Here is a 15742-nt window from a genome sequence, read left to right on the forward strand (position 1 = left end):
GGCACAGCATAGTTTGGCATCTAGATTTATCTAGGTTGTATACCGTACATTTGATACCCTGGTGGCTACCACTAGTACAAGAATTTGGAAAGACCTAGCTACATTATTTCCACAGAAACAAATCCAAGCGCCTTGGCAAAGAGAGGAATAACTATTCTCTAACAGTCTCTGTGTTGTCCTTCCAAAGTTCTGGAACTTCTGCATTGTTCTGTATTGCCATTTCAAAGGCTAACGTGCGAGTGTTGGTTTTTGTTAGCCCACAAAACATGTCTGAAAATGTTTTAGATAGTAGGTGAGTGTCCATTCTTGTGCTTCAGATAAAACATTTTGGTTTTTTGTTGGTAGTTCCGCCGAAGCCTTGTATCAGTCCATACGTTCACCTTCTGCACACAACGACCGAGTATCAAGTTTGAAACTCCGAAGTTTGCTGATGCTTCCTGGACAGTCTTACCATTCTGAACAGCCTCCGCCGCTTTTTCATAATTTCATATTGAGATGTAGAGTAAAGGCAGCTTCGGTTTTTCGTCTGTAGATTGGAGACTTTTCTTGAAGAAAAAAAGAAGAAGAAATTACTTGTTTGAAAACAAGAAATCGGTACATGTATTAGAATCTAAAACTACATGGCAGGCTAATATATATTGGGCTGCTTGCCAACATGAGAAGCAAATTGTACTTTTATTGCACCATGTTCCATCCATCCCGATGTGTTAATTTCAGGGGCGAAGGCTGACTTGTTTGACAGGGTAATCAAAGTGAAACGGGACCAGATATGGCCTGTAGTTATGACACAAGAATCTTACTCGAGGCGGCGACTCTGAGTTGTGAATGAAAACAAATCCGGAATTCATAGTGTATGTTCAACCGCCAAAATAATCGGGAAAGTATCTTATTAAATATCAGTTCCAACTAAAATTAAATTTAACTTTAGATGTGAATACATAAACACAAAGCAAAGAAGCAGAGACGTCAGTACTAGATCTATATGTTATAGACCTACCATTGAGTCTAACTCTTTGGTAGAACATGACAATTATCATTTTTTAAATTTTACATTTGGCTGTTTTTGTTAGCCTTCCGCGGCCAGGAGCTGGTGTCATAATCGAGGTCACGATCTGATTATAGGACGGTAAAAAGTCGAGGAAAAAAAGCAAGTACTTGCAACAGTGAAGAGATAGATTGTTAGGAGTTAGTTCCCCTCACATTTGTGAGGTAGACTCGACCAGTGTTAGTTAGCTTACATAATCAGGGCTTGAGATTGATTTTAACTGTGACCCCAAAGGGGTGAACAGGGTATATGTGGCAATGAAACAGCTTAGACTGCTATGCACATGTTCCCTTCAACAATATTGGTGGACTCTTCCAGCCTCACTTTAAGCTTACTTAATCAAAGCTTGCGACTGCTTATGGAGTGGCCCGAGAGGGGTGAGGAGGCTATTTCTGTGGCCGTGAAACCGTTTTGAATGTGAGGCATGCTGTTCATTGTTGATTACGAACGTCTTTTGACATTTAATTTAAGAGGTTTACGTTTATGGATGAATTTGACAGCGACAATGTTTCAAAATTAGGAAGGGAAGCAGTGATTATTTGATTATATAGACGCTTCGCCCCTGGTTAATTTTGCATTGGATAAGTTGACCTCTTTGTGCAGAAAACTGGGACACCAGTGGGGTAAATTGGGACACTGTGTCCCAATTCTCCTGACCAAGGGCAGAAATCAAGTTTGATTCTATATTTTCTTTTTGAAATAGTACTCAGCCTGTCCTACACGGTTGTCTTGTATTGTAAAGGTGATTCATGACTTCATTTTAAAAAAACTACTCACCTTCAGCTGAAGTTCAACACATTCGATGCAGAGAGACAGAAAATGGTCTTGAAAAAAACTTGGCTAAACTAAGTGGTCTTTGGAATTTGAAAAGGGAAATAGAAAGTTGAAGGGATGAAACAGCAATCATATGACAAAGTGATACGTAGTACATTCATTACGGTATGGTTGATTTTTTATCACAAAAATATATGTTCCGGGCTCGTCTCAGTTAACCTGCGTCCCAGTTCTCCCCACTCTACCTTACTGTGGGTCACCTAGGTCATCTTCACTATCAATGTTGGCAGTTGTTTTGCGTCAATTGCATTTACCAGCTATCTTGTTCGATTGTGTTTTTTGTGGGTTTTTTGGTCGATGATTAGAACGCTGTTCTAGCCTAGCATGTCTGTCCAAATGTCTGATGCAAAAACTTTTTTAAAAATCTATTATATACACTGTAAGAGATCGGATTCTGTGATTTATTATAAGCTTGCTATAGCCGAAATCCTGTTATAACCATAGTTGTTATAAGTGGGCCCCACTGTATATAACTCGTTGACGACTCAAATTTCCTACACAAACCTTACTAACGAGTCTCTTTTCCATTATTTTTTTTATTTAGTGTGCTTCCTGCAACGGCTTCATGATGCCCCATTTCTTGCTCTTTTTCCGTATTGCCCTTGTTCACAGTAGCGGTGAGTGGATCAAAATTTGGGTGGGGCTTAGGTTATTGACACTTCCTTTCCACCAAATAGCAAACAATAAGCCTTAATAAACAGTACTGATTTTTCTATACTCTCGGTTAGCCACAGTATTTTGAGAACCATTCAAACGAGAAGAGTCACCGTGTCTTCCGCCTCTTTGTTTTAAGTTAGATTCTTCTTGATGAAAAAGTTGCCTTAAAAGTGGGTTGACGTCATTTATAACTGTTAAATCTCAGCGGCACTAACAATACAAACATACACACTCAGCACTTCAAACATATTTCGTCTATGGGCTGGATTGGCTGTGTGTAGTCGCAGAAAGTAGAACGCACCTAACAAAGGTCCAATGAGCGCTATAGGGGAAAGTGTGTCGTAAACTTTCACCCTGAGAGAGTGAGCCCTCAGTGCAGTGTTATTTTTTCCAGTACTCTACCTTTCTTTTAAGAAGAGTTTCACTAAGGAAGGGCCGTGGGAATGGGATCATCCTGTGCTGATCCCTAAAAGACATTTGATTGGCTGTTCGCTTACTATAGTTGTAAGAGGTGACCAGTGACAACAGTGATTGGATGAACGAGCAGGCCGACTAGTTGATCGCTCTGTGTTCATTGTGTGTGGCCATAACGGTTTCAACTGCTTATTTCAATATTGAAGAAACTTTCATATACCTTGAGATAGAGTTGGGGTGGGGGAAGGGGGGGGGGGCTCAAGCCCGTGAGCCCTTCACTACCTACCGCTACTGTTTGTTCTTGAACTTGACAGCATCTAGATGGCAAGGATGCGAATTTCAAAGAGGGATTTTTTTTTCTCATCTTTGGAGAAACATGCTTCTCAATCTGATACCCCAGGCGAAAAAAGGGACACGAAATGGGTGGGTGCATGCCTTTGAAATGACCGTCACGGTGTTTGAAGGACGATAAATATATTATGGATTTACATTTTTTTTTTTTATCGACTGACTAGAATCTTGCAACCATCTTTTTGTGTGCAGGATTCTCTCAGCTGTAGTCTGCTATTCGCCTACATTGCACACACCCCCCCCCCCCTTTCCCAACCCTCCTCATTCCCTCCCTCCCCTCCACGTAGTTCCAGGAGGTTTCGCAACCTCTGTCACCTTGAGACCTGCTATCCTGTGTAGAGACGGGGATTTACTCTACTTACAGGCATCACCTTCATCGACCGTCACGCTTCGCTGAACCGAGAGGAACGCACACCCAATTGTAAATACAAATCCAAAAAAGAAAAATGCTCTAACTAGAGTGGTGGGAGAGACTGGTCGTTCTCACACCCTTTAGAGAAAGTAATTTACGTGGAAGACAATACTTTTTTATTCCTGAGAGCCTAAAACAAATTCAGTAAACATACATGATACAGAGTACACTATTTTATTTTTTTAAAGAGTTCCCACTTTAAGCGAAATAGCTCGGTCATCTCTGCATCAATTCAACTAAACTTCGAGAAAATCAGATAAGGCTAGAGGGACGATAAGTGCCTAAATATGAAGAAAGTCAGTCAAAACGCTGGAGAAATGTCAAATTAAAGTTAGTTTCTTTGTTGTTTGTTTGTTTTTTGTTATGTGTTGTTAGTTGGGGTTGCTTTTTTGTTGGTTTCTTTTGTTTGTTTGTTTGTTTGTTTGTTTGTTTGTTTGTTTGTTTGTTTGTTTGTTTGTTGGGGGGGGGTAAACCAAAATTGTGTAAAAGGCTAAATTTACTTCAGTTACAACGCAGGGGTGTGATCGGCCCGTTCTGGTTTCAGAACGAGAACGGTAAAACCACGACAGTCACGTCAGATAGACATCTCATCGTGCTAAGAAAGTTTAGGAAAAGGTTGGGGAGGAGAAAGTATTATGCTGTTGAGGAGGCCTTGTTCCCATGGGACTGGGTCTCACCCCACACGTTAAGAGTACCTCTTGTATGGTTACAAGAAAGGTTTGAGGAACGCCTTGTAAGCCGAAAGCGAACAAAAGAATGATCACTGCATTCCCTCAACTTGAACCGCTCCAGTTACATGTATTACCATTGTTTGTTTTGATTTGGTTTGTTTTTGGTTTTCTTTTTTGGTTTGCTTCTTTTGTTTGTTTGGGGTTCTTTGGGGTTGTTGTTTGTTTGGGTTTTGTTTTGTTTTTTGGACAGACAAATTCTACGGAAATAACCCACGAATTATCGAACAGTTGAAACTCAATGTTGAACAAAAGGTCCAAAACATCGACCTTAAAGCATGCCACATGGTTATTCAAAATATCTAGTGGCGCACTGAAGCTCGTTTGGAAAGAAATAGTCAACATCTGAAACATACAGTCTAAATAGCCACCACCTTCACTGCGTTTATTTTGCAATTACAATATTATATTATATCAAATTGTTCTTCAGTGCACAAATAGTGACTAATTGAGGTTGAACAATAAGATTGATTTTAAGACACTACAAAATTTTGTGTTTCACTCAATGTTGGATAAAGTTCTAAAGTGCGGTGGCGGAGCGGTTAGTGCGCTTGTCTCCGAAGCGGAAAGTCCGGGTTTGAGCCTCGGTACGGACACGGATTTTTTTCGCCCCCTCCTGCCCACCCAGCAGTAACGGATACCTGACTTAGTGTTGGGGAAGTGAAGGCGGCGAGGAAAGGAACTGGCCACCCTACCACAATATGCCGAAGGCCTAGGAAGTTGTCTCACTAACAAGGCAATCCCCAATGTCCGGATCGGATGCGGGAACAACCTTACTTTTAATAGCTCGATTTTCTTCATATTGATAAATGTGACCTCCCTTTAGTTGAATTACATTTGCTCAAAGTTTTGTTGTCTCTGGTCCAAAGATGACCAGATTATTGACCTAAAAATGGATCATATTTTTTAGACACCGGGTATTATTATGTATGCTTTGAGTTCAACGGACGGAAAGAGGTTGTTTTAGCTTGTAGGGTAACAAAATTGTCACTTAAATCGTTTCCCAGATGGGTGGCAATGTAGGAAATTAACGAACTCTAAAATGATTATTTTAGGGGGGGGGGGGTTGGACATGCATTTTCGAAAGCAATACGTTTCCTTTCCTCAGATCAAAAAGTGCATTACTTGATGCTTACATCTCTATAAAAACTTCTTCTTTTTCTCAATAACATCACACTTGAAGTCCCATATCTATCATATTATATTGGGCCGTCCTGCTCAGTTCTTATGTCGGCCCGTACAGCTTCTGTTGTAGCGTCTGTGGGGTTGGCCACCTGTCCTGTCCCAGGGCCCTGTGTGTCTTGCAGTGCCGGATGAACTTTGGTCCGCCTCCCCACCTGGCATATTGATGATTGTAGTATTTGAAACAACTGTACATGTGTTGTCTCAGTTTTTTGTGTCGTGTTCTTAGTCTGAAGATAATCACTTCTAAGCCAAAATGATCAACACTATCTTCAGTTCAACCCTTACTTATCAATACCAAAAACATAGATTATGAACAAGACAATAGAGCAAAGACTAACAAATTGTGAAATGCGACGGCTTGTGTGTAAGACATCCACCTGTCTCAAACGACCACTTTTGTCCTGACTATGGCTGGCCGTTTTAGACAATTTTGACAGTACTTGCTTTGACACAGAACAATAAATTGCTTAGAGGAAATGCCTCACTACAATGCGATTTATTCACAGACTCTTATGTGACCTTTATCCTCCGCTTATACCATTCTGGGCGTCATGGGAAGAGAGAGTCACGATGTGGTGGAATCAGACGCTCGTCAGTTTTGGGCATTACATTTTGTGGTGTACGCACCGGACAGTTATAGTGCGGTCAAAAATTAGTGGTGCAACTTATCCTCAAATATCTTTATAACGGGGGAATCAATGTCACCCATACTTTGCACAGCAGTTTGTCTCAATTTGTCTTAACTTAATCTTATTCTTCCACAATAATTGAGCCTAGGCTAAAAAACTTTTCTTCATAAATTTATATAAAATACTTCAAACCTCCTTCACGCGGAAAATAGAATTGTCCACAGCACTTCCCGTTTCTCACACACAGTTTGTTTACGCATATGGGTTACGTCACAGCTCACCACTAATAACACGTTTTAGTGGTAAAACTAGAAACAAGAAATTAATTTTATAATGAACGCTTTTTTGCACTAAAAGTTCTCAAAACTTGCGTTCAATAAAGACAATCTTCACGATTGGAAAAAAATGACAGACTTGCTTTTAAAAGACATACCGTCACATCTGTAAACCTTTTAAAATCAGTACAAACCACCCAGTAGGATTTTTTATTAAAAGGAATTTTCTAGAATACAGCTTGCAGGTCTTTACAAAAATACTGATCTGTTAAGACAAAATGAAACAAGTCACTGTGCAAAAGCTGGAGAATTTATGTTCAATAAAGTGCGCCACGAATTTTTGACCGCACTATAGATTTTGATTCTTTGCTGTTGATGCAACACATTTTATCTTTTTAAATAATGCACATTGAGATAACATCTATGCAAAGAGTCTACATAACAAGAGGGGCCACTTCTCTCTTTGAGCCAATTAAAAAAGTGTCCTCAAAATTCGGTGGCGCCCTCTTCGCAAATGCGCACCCTTTGCGAACAGAGTTACCCTACTTGAGTTTTAAAAATCATAGTGAAACTAGCAAGTTTTTAAATAAGTTTCGGAAGAACGCTTTTTTTAAATGGTTACGCTGACAAAAAAACCTCTTCCGGAGGAAAGGGTGATTGTTTTCTTCGTTTAATTTGACATTAGAATGAAAGGCGAGAGGTCATTAAAGTATTTTTTTAAAAAGACCCTAAAACTCCGCACTGAACGAACCCGAACTGCTGATGAACGGCAGTCGATCTGCGCACGTAAGGAGGTGCTATTCCTATTCTTCTTCTGGAAAAACGAAAGAGAACTTCAAAACAGACTGCAGCGCCATCTGAAGCAAAGAGCGGACTTCCGGCGGACACTTTTTTGGCTGAGTGGCCCATCTTGTTATGTACTATCTTTGATCTATGCTTGTGGAAGCATGATCGAATACGTTTGTAAACAACTTTTTGTAGTCACGTATTTTGAAGGAAAAACAGAAATGTGCACAGGTTCAAGTCTGCCCATGTGTCCAAGTGTCCATTTTCCCACGCCAGTTTCCCGGAGTCTGCCGAAGACATAAAGTAGAGATTTTTAATAAGACATTGTTATACTTAATTTAGTGACCTTCAAAATACGTGACTACAAAAAGTTGTTTACAAACGTATTCGATCATGCTTTCACTAGCATAGATGTTTATCTCAAGGTGCATCATTTAAAGACGAAATACATCGAATCAACAGCAAAGAATCAAAATTTAATTGTCCGGTGCGTATACCACAAAATGTAATGCCCAAAACTGACGAGCGTCTGATTCCACCACATCGTGACTCTCTCTTCCCATGACGCCCAGAATGGTATAAGCGGAGGATAAAGGTCACATAAGAGTCTGTGAATAAATCGCATTGTAGTGAGGCATTTCCTCTAAGCAATTGTTCTGTGTCAAAGCAAGTACAGTCAAAATTGTCTAAAACGGCCAACCATTGTGAGCAGAACAGTGGTCGTTTTAGACAGGTGCACAGGTCTTACACAGTGTCATAATAATGTTTAAAAACCCGCAATGAGCGAAATATTATGTGGCCGTTTATACAAGTGGCTGTATTATACAGGTGGCCGTTAGAGTAGGTTTGACAGTATTTTTCTTTTAAAAATCAAGAAAACAAAATAAGGTTATTTATTAAATACTTTATCTAATACGTAGGTTTTCTTTTGTGTCATGGACCGACCAGACGGAGATAGAGAACTGATATGAAAATATACAAGTGAATATTAACAGTAACTGTAGCAACGTCTTATTAAAAATATCTACTTTGTGTTTTCAGCAGACTCCGGGAAACTGGCGTGAGAAAATGGACACATGGACACATGGACACATGGACACATGGACACACATGACCCTGGGCACATTTCTGTTTCTCCTTCAAAATACGTGACTAAAAAAAATTGTTTACAAACGTATCCATGCTTTCAGAAACATAAATGTTATCTAAGAATATAAAACAAACACCCTTTTTATTCAACCCCGACGTGACACTTGGGTTAAGCGGCACGTGCGATGGAGACATAAATTAAACGAGAGGTTACAACAACGGATATCATTCACAGCATAATAAATTTATACAGACAATGTTGCAAAACATGACACCCCCTGGTCATCACATTCACAGTGCAGCTCCTTGCACCGGTACCCAACAGTTGCAAGATGAGATGAAGAAAATAAGATAAATTGTCTGTTATAGGGATGCAGCTTTCAGACCGCACTTACTTACTTACTTGCTTACTTGCTTACTTACTTACTTACTTACTTACTTACTTACTTACTTACTTACTTACTTACTTACTTACTTACTTACTTACTTACTTACTTACTTACTTACTTATTTACTTACTTACTTACTTACTTACTTACTTACTTACTTACCTACTTACTTATTTACTCACTCACTCACTCACTCACTCACTCACTCACTCACTCACTCACTCACTCACTCACTCACTCACTCACTCACTCACTCACTCACTCACTCACTCACTCACTCACTCAATCACTCACTCACTTTTTCTCTCCCTAAACCGGCAGGTACATAAGGCAGTAATTAAACAAAAAAATAAATAAATTTAAAAAATAATAATAATTTTTATTTAAAAAATAATAATAATAATGATAATAATAAAAATGATAACATGATAATAATAATAACAATTATTATTATTATTATTATTATTATTATTATTATTATTATTATTGCTGTTGTTGTTGTTATTATTATTATTATCATCATCAATATTATTATTATTATCATTATAACAATAATAACAGCAACAACAGCAACAACAACAACAACAACAACAATAGTAATAATAATAGTAATAATAATAATAGTAGTAATAATGATAATTATTATAATAATAGTAAAGCGTATAGATTATTTTTCTTCTTTTTTTTCCAAGTGGGCCGGGAAAGCAGAGAATGTCGAGCTCTGGATAACCAAGCGACTGACTCCTGAATGACCTAAACTGTATCAATGGGAGCATAAAATGTACATAACCAGTAGGCCTATGATCATTGCAAATGTACAAAGGGCCCAGTGCGCGTGACTCCAGCTTGGGATAATCCCAACAAATCATCAAGACGAAAACGGAGTGTTTGACTTCCACATGTAGCTAAATCTGGGAGCGTGACATTAGCTTAGCACTGCTGTGTCACTCGCAGGGTAGTCTTTCATTTGACTTTCCTCCGCCACCGAACCGTTTCAACCTGGAGCACAAGATCGTGGGGGTATGACATAGGTATCACTCTCCGGTTTCCACCCTTCACTGCCTACCCAAGCCACATAATAGTATTCTGCTATGGTCAAAGATTTGTCTCAACAGATTGCCTTTGCCGCAGCTCTTGTAGTTCCAGGTTCAAAATTGTTTATAATTAAAGGAGTTATTATCGCAACGATGTTCATCATGACTCTGTGCCTGTCAGTTATGTCGAATTTTTAAATATTGTTCATGTACACATTGAAATGGCGAGAACACAGCGTTCACAATGAGAAATGATGTTATGTTAGGTTGTCATTGAGTTAATATTTGTTTGTAAACATATTACCACATTATACAAGCATTGTAACAAACGGCGTGAACGTACTCTTGTGAAAGGCTTATATGGATACTAGAGGGGGGGTGTTTGTTTATTTGTATTTTGTTGTGTTTTTGTTTGTTTGTTGTTGTTTCGTGTGTGTGTGTGTGAGTGTGTGTGTGTGTGTGAGTGGGTGTGTGTGTGTGTGTGTGTGTGTGTGTGTGTGTGTGTGTGTGTGTGTGTGCGTGCGTGTGTTACGCCCCCTTAGAACATTTTGTAGGTGGGCTTCAACCCTGTTTATCAGGACCAACCAGAGCTGAGAGGGATACAACGTACCTAAAGAGACCGGGATACTCGACAAAAATTCTCTCCACATGGGAATCAAACTCAAGCCTAACCGCTGCACCACAGACATTAGTACATTAGTACTGACGTAATCCATAAAAATAAAGCAAAGGGTACACACAAAAGTGCCAGCAGCCAGCAGCATAATTACACTAATTGGCCCGAAATTGTCATGCCTTCAAAGTTCTCGTCGGGGGGGGGGGGGGGGGGGCTCTCGTGATCCAGAGGATACGGTGTTCGCCTCTCGTTCAATAGGTCCCGGGTTCGAAATCTGAAATCGACGGAAATTTTCTTGTCTAAAGTGTTCTCCTTTCTATTCCTTTTCTGCTCTCTAAATATGTTTGGCCGTCTGCTTCTGTCTTCAATTTCTGCCCCCACCATTTCACCTCCTTTGCCCCCTCCTCCGAGCTCCTGGCTCTTTCTGCAGCCTTTCTACTGCTACTCCTTGGCTCCTTTTTACTGCTGTCTTTCAGCCACACCCCTGATCTTATGATAGGTAAGATCTAATACCTACCCTTCATGGATAAGGACTAAAAATTTAGGAGGTCCCGTGTGCAAGTTGCGCACGTTAAAGATCCCTCGATGGTCCAAAATCAATAAGAGTAGGCTTCGGAGGCCACTCGGGCAAAATTCAAAACTAATTCCTACCAAACAAACAAAAATGTAGATGTCCCGCGCGCTCATATGACCGTATTATGCAGTTGTGGGTTCTGTAAAACACTTACCAAAACAAAAACCAAAAGTTCTATACGGGAATCATGGAAAATATTCAGACGTCCATTTAAGCTACACGTTAACTCTTAGAAGTGGGTACATCTACTGACTAAATGTTGCATTGTTGTTTTGGTTTTTGTTTGGGTATTTTCTTGTTTTCCTCATTTGTCATAAATTTCTGTTTACCCGTACAGCAACCGTATCCACAAGTTGTATCAAATTGTCATTCTTTTCTTTCAATGTTGGTGGTAAATACATGCTTGTAGTTTGAAACTTTCCTTTTAATGTTGAATATTATGCTCACGCATTATACATGTATTTCAAACTAAACTTGATGCAACAAAGCTGGGAATATGTTTACGTCGTGTAGTGTAAGAGTTAAAATCTATTATTCTCGTTTGCCCACTTTTCGACTGGAATGTATTTCGGGAAATCAGACTGCTTATCAGGACGCCTACTTATTCTCCTACAAATAATCTCGACAAGGCCCAGTAAATGAACTGCTCATACAAATCTGGCTAGTATTTCCAAATAAACGTGGGAAAAGGACAGGATGAGTGGTTTTTTGACAGGGAATGTCAATGAAAATTAATGGAAAGGCGCGGGATTTGACATGCTGATAGTTTTGTCCAATAAACAAACTACTTGTTTTAAAAAACGTGAAACGATAAACGTGAGTGCCGTTGAACTATTATTTCTTAACTTCAGAGAAAGCAAATTTAATTTTTGCGCCGGTCATTAATATTTCGTTGTTATTAGGACTACTAACGAAAAAGAAGGCTTTGTCAGAAAGAGTGCGGGTTCGGTGGGTTCGAACCTTTGCTCAGTCCGACGTTGTGTACTTGAGAAAGGCCCTTTACACGATTTTCTCATTTGGCTTGGTCCTTTTGGTGACTGATAGACGTTAACTCAGAAGACTCGCCTGTTAAATAACCATATGGTGTTGATAGAGACGTTAAACTTATGTCATACAGTTTCACTTTGCAGAGAAGAAAAAAAACATCTTTCTGTTCGTCGGATGCTTCAACAGCGTTTACAGGTTTTGAACCCTTTCGTTATTCACGTTTGCTGGTCCTGTCTCGCTCCCGCTGATCAGAACAGGGAAAGCGCGGGGGTTTATTGAAGACGATGGGGTATTTTCCATGCCCTTGCAAAGGGAGAGAATGAGGAATATAATTTGTTTGTTTTTTTCTTATTTCACAGCTGCACAACAACAACAAAAAACTATTATAGGGCCAGTCACAAAAGCCAGATTTTTAACCTGTCGAATTATTAATGCATAAAAGTTACAATATCAGCACGGCAGAGCCTTATCATACAGATTGTTAGCATTTCGCCGAATTGTTGAGATAAATGACACGAAAAGATACTGAACTGTACACACTTCTCCGTATGATATCTTTTTCTTCTTCTTCGGTTGTCATGTTTGGAGCAGACATTGACGATGATGGGGCCCAGCGCTCAGCTTGGTTTTACACGTGTGTTTTACACGTGTCCTCTAAATGTTATTCTCATATCGTGGAATTCGTGCAAACTGGCCGTCAACGGTGTACCATGATGACAGGTCAAACATGTGCAGTGATGTCACTCCAGTTTTCTCTCCTGATAATAGTAATGAACGTACCAAATTTCTGACATAGAAAATACTTGATATCTCGAATGAAGTTACATTAGTTTCACAGCCCGTTGAAAAAAAGAGTGTGTGCCGTGAATACTGTAACAAAACTGTGAGCACTTTCAGCATCACCTTAAGTTGGGAAAGGGGGGGGTGAAAATGTGGCTGAAGATTAAGCTACTATATCGTAGAGGTTTGTTTGTTTTTGTTAGTTTTGTTTTGTTTTGTTTTTTTAGGTTTTTGCCCCCTTGAATACCTGGAAGTTTCAAGATATGGAATCCCGTGTACGTATTTTCAACCTTAACGGCCATTTTCTCTAAATCGTGTTTTCCATGGATAGCACACCACGAAAATCCTAAAATCTGAATTACCGATACTATAATTGCCCCTGAGACTTGAAATTTATCACAGAAATAAATAGCTTATTCATGTTTGATGGACTGGTTATGGTTGTTGGGTTTGTTTGTTTTTATGACGAGATCAGTTAATATTTATATCAGATTTGCAGGGGGGGGGGGGATTTTCAACATTTTCTTTTTTACATCATGAAGTACAAAGGCATGCTACGTAATCTATGAAAACACGCAAATCAAACACAATAATGTACCGTGGCCATTATTACCTCAGTATAGGTCCTGTCTTTCCATTCTTATCTCATAAAGTGAAGTACCTTCATTATATTAGTTTTGAGGATTTGGGGAATTTAAAGACGTGTATTTATCTTCAAAATGACCGCCATCACAATATGGCAACAAGTGATACATGTCATATTTAACACCCCAAATCATTTAGCACCTCAACATTAAGTCGCACAGTGTTAAATTCATTTACAAATGGATTTTGGACAGTAAATGACCGACAAAAAAAAAATACTGAGTTTACCAGACCTGCGTCGTTTTAATCAACAATGATCAGTCGTCTCAAAAAAACGGGTTGTTGATAAGTGTGGTGGACACGCCCACACAGCCTGCATCATGAGAGCAAGTCATCATTAATTTCTTCACACATGTATAGACAAGGGTGATCCTTTTACCCCGCTGAAGGGGCCCTTTTAGAAAAAAAAACATCTTGAATAATCAGTAATATTATGTGTATCATTCCCTCGTCTTTTTAAATATTCACCGTGAGTGCGCAAAAGGAGGCTGGAGAAAGAAAACATAATGTGTTGGTGGTGAAATCAAAGATAGTACATACCAAGTTGGGCCACTTCTCTCTTTGAGCCAATTAAAAAAGTGTCCTCAAAATTTGGTGGCGCCCTCTTCACAAAAGCGCACTCTTTGCGAACAGAGTTACCCTACTTGAGTTTTTAAAAATCAAAGTGAAACTAGCAAGTTTTGGGATAAATTTCGGAAGAACGCTTTTTTTTAATGGTTACACTGACAAAAAACCTCTTCCGGAGGAAAGGGTGATGGTTTTCTTCGTTTAATTTGACTTTAAAATGAAAGGCGAGAGGTCATTAAAATATTTAAAAAACTAAAACTCCGCACTGAACGTACCCGAACTGCTGATGAACAGCAGTCGATCTGCGCACGCAAGGAGGTGCTATTCCTATTCTTCTTCTGGAAAAAACGAAAGAGAGCTTCAAAACAGACTGCAGCGCCATCTGAAGCAAAGAGCATACTTCCTGCGGACACTTTTTTGGCTGAGTGGCCCATCTTGTTATTTACTATCTTTGGTGAAATATGGCGTGCGATTCTGAAATAATTTGGTATCGATATGTGACTATTTCGATATTAAATTATTACTTGTATTTTCAACAGTATATGAAACAAATTTCTTCCTTTCCGGTTCATGCTGAGTTTAGTATGTTATGAAGGAAGGATTTCTAAAAAATAATTTTTACGACACCAAAGTCATCTTTGCTGCATTTTTTTTACCCCCATAGTGAAATGCACAGCTAAAGTTATTTGCCTGAAACGGATTGCCCTCTTGCAACGTATGTCGTATGACTTTCCAACACAGGAGACATTAGCTGGACAAATATTTGGAAATTAGGTTTATGAGAGGGACAGCTTTAGAGGAATCCTTGGGATAAAGTACCGTGGTCTCCTTACTTGAAAAAGGCGCTGACCTATCCCTATTTTGTTGCAACAAATATCAATGGTGGGTGGTTGGCGGGTGCTCTGGTGTGGTTTGCTTCTTCTTTCCTATCAAATATCTATCGTCCTTATCTCCCCTTCTTGTTTTTTACGTTTGTTACTCTCTTGTAATACCTCTAACCTTCTGGCACTCATATAACCGTATGCAGTTGCGAGAGCCGCAAAACCTCTACTAAAACTAAAAATATCAATGAAAATGAGTTTCAATCATTAATATTTGCACCGTAAAAAGACAGGTTTCAAGTAACAAGCTTGATTTAAGCATCAAAATATTCTGTAAAAATGAAGATTGAATGTGTATGGATGTTACTGTAGTATTACAGGAGAGCAGATATTTATGATAAACGAGGAAAACAAGAATACTTCCTTACTACCCGTTACGCCATCTGGCGTTTAGGGCAGCAACAAAGGATCTCCAGCTCTGTCTGTTTTGGGCCATCTTGGTCAACGTCCCTAACGAATGCCTCCAGGACTTCATTTCAGACTCTACTGTGCGTCTCCAGGTCCCTTTGGGTCTGCCCCTCTTGCGATGACCTTCGGGTGTCCAGTGGAGGGCAGTCTTTACAATAGAGTCTGGTTTTCTTCTCAGAACACGCCCAATCAATCTCCATCATGATGCAGAGTCTAGCCATAAACGTGACCGACATGTGACAATTAAGGTAAAGGCTTGTCTCACCGTTGTGCTGAAAACATAGACTGGGGGTCTCATTTCACTCTTAAGCTGGGATTACTACTGAATTCGTCCAAAGGTTTTTTTTTACCCCATCCCCATCTCCATTCTCTCCCGACCCCCAACCCCTCCCCTCTCTCCTCCCCTTCCACCCATCCCCTCCATACCCTCAATTTGTCCCAACCTCCATCCCACCC

Source organism: Aplysia californica, unplaced genomic scaffold (assembly GCF_000002075.1).
Source record: "Aplysia californica isolate F4 #8 unplaced genomic scaffold, AplCal3.0 scaffold00004, whole genome shotgun sequence".
In the NCBI taxonomy this organism is placed as follows: Eukaryota; Metazoa; Mollusca; class Gastropoda; order Aplysiida; family Aplysiidae; genus Aplysia; species Aplysia californica.